We start from the raw sequence: 2,594 nt of genomic DNA on the forward strand, positions 1-2,594 counted from the left end.
CCTAATACAAAACGAATAATTAATGAACTTTAAACATTTTTTGTAAATATTCAGATCATAATAAATGAATCATAATCATTTCCACAAATATATAAATTGATTGGTTTGCATAGTTTGTAACAATGACATGGTTTGTATTTGAAACCTCCCATCTCTCTCTCTCTCTCTCTCTCTATATATATATATATATATATATATATAAGGTTGGGTTCACGTGAGACCAAAGGTTTTTCGTGAGACCTGTAAGACCAATTCATGTTCATTGATCAACTTTATAAGCTAATGATCTAATGGTCTAAAGTTCCATGGTGGCAATTTTGTGATTATTGAGAAGTTTCGTGGCGTTTATGAATGTTCAGATTGTAGATCCAATCCAAGGGTTGAGAATTGGTCTTACGGGTCTCACGAAAAACCCTTGGTCTCACATATCCCAAGTCTATATATATGTATATATATATATATATATATGTGTGTGTGTGTGTGTGTGTATATATATATATAGGGTATATTTCAAATACAACCAATCGCATTGTTACAACCAATGCAACCCCAATTCAAACCGTCCATCTAATACTTTTTTTTTTTTCATTTTTTAAATTGTTAAAGAGTAATATCGGAAATTTTAAATATAACATAATTATTGATTTTTTTTAATTTTTTATATTAATTATCAAGAATTAATGGGATTGCATTCAAAAATATTGAGATATCCTAGTTAATACATGTCTCTTGCTTCATCGATTTTTTCTTGAATGCTGCACCAATTTTTTTCTAGAGATGGTCTCTTCCTTCATCAATTCTTTCTAGAGATGGTCTCTTCTCTTCTCTTCTATCCTAACAGGAGAAATTTCCCCACAGTCTATCCAGAATTAGTTGCTTATAATCTATCCCAATGAAATTGCCTTCGAGAAGAATATTGGTCACCAACGATTTTATTTTTTAATGTCTAGAGCTTGTTCATTATTTTTTGTTTGCTACAAAAGTCGATTTGTCAGCTCTGAAACATATTTGGGGGGTTTTCGTTTCCCAAAGTTATGTTTGATTTCATTGGGATGAAATAACATAGAGAAGAAAATTGTGTTTGATTTCATGAGGTAAAATAACATATAGACGGAAATTGTGTTTGATTTCATGGGGTGAAAATAGATTATAAATGAAAAGTGTGTTTGATCTCATGTGATGAAATAACATATACATGGAAATTATGTTGGATTTCATGAGGTGAAATAATATGGTAAGTAAGTGTTCGTCCATTTGGTGAATCTCTATTACCAAAATGACTATTATGCCATTTCCTAATTAAAAGCAACTTTAAATTAAAAGCATAAGATCAAAACCACATTAGGTCTTATATCACTCATCATGGTTCTCAATTTTTTTGTGGTTTTAATTTGATTACCATCCTACGTATATGTGTATACATTTTTTATTAAATGATAAATGAATTTAATTTTCAATGTTGGTAATTAATGTAGTGACAATTCATTATAATATTAATTTTAAAATACTTTATTTTTTATCAAACGGGTACCCACATATTCCCTGAACCCGAAGGGGATTCTTACCTCTGAACCCGTCGGAGATTAGTAGGGGGTCGAGGACGAGATGATTAAACGGGGGCTGGGGTCAGGGACGGGGGATGCATCACCCAGCCAGTACCCGTCTTGATTCTATCCCTAATAACAATGCATAATGCACAATATATGAAAGGAAAATTATGGAGACGTCCAAATAGATGCATTTTGTTGTAGGATAAGTGTGACAACGTCAAAAAGACGTGACCATAAACACATGCATACATATAATATATATATATATATATATAGAGAGAGAGAGAGAGAGAGGTGAGTTATTATACAATCCTTTACATTTATACAATCAATACAATTCAATCTCAATCGTCCATTTAGTTTTATGAATATGTGATTTCATAAAAAAATTGATTGTTTCCTAATATAAAATATTGATCATAATTAATGAACTATACTCATCTTTCATAAATACTCAAATCATAATAAATGAACTCTCATCATTTCTATAAATATCTCAATTGATTGAGTTGCATTGGTTGTACAAATGGACATGGTTGCATTTGAAATATATCATATATAGGGCATATTTCAAATACAACCGATCACATTGTTACAACCAATGCAACCCCAATTCAAACCGTCCATTTACTTTCCTTTTTTTCATTTTTTAAATTGTTAAAGAGTAATATCGAAAATTCTAAATACAACATAATTATTGATTTTTTTAATTTTTTTTATAATAATTATCCATAATTAATGGGATTGCATTCAAAAATATTGAGATATCCTAGTTAATACACATCTCTTGCTTCATCGATTTTTTCTAGAATGTTGCACCAAATTTTTTCTAGAAATGGTTTTTTCCTTTATCGATTCTTTCTAGTGATTGTCTCTTCTCTTCTTCACTTCTCTTCTCTCCTAACAGGAGCAATGTCTGCACCCTTATTGTATGAATCTTGTTTCATTATGTTTATAGTAATGAATCTAATTACATTATTGTGTTTATAGTAATGAATCTAATTGTGTTTATAGTAATGAATCTAATTACATTATTGTGTTTAT

The sequence above is a fragment of the Cynara cardunculus genome (assembly GCF_001531365.2).
Source record: "Cynara cardunculus var. scolymus isolate 2C chromosome LG 3, CcrdV1, whole genome shotgun sequence".
NCBI classification, from domain to species: Eukaryota; Viridiplantae; Streptophyta; class Magnoliopsida; order Asterales; family Asteraceae; genus Cynara; species Cynara cardunculus.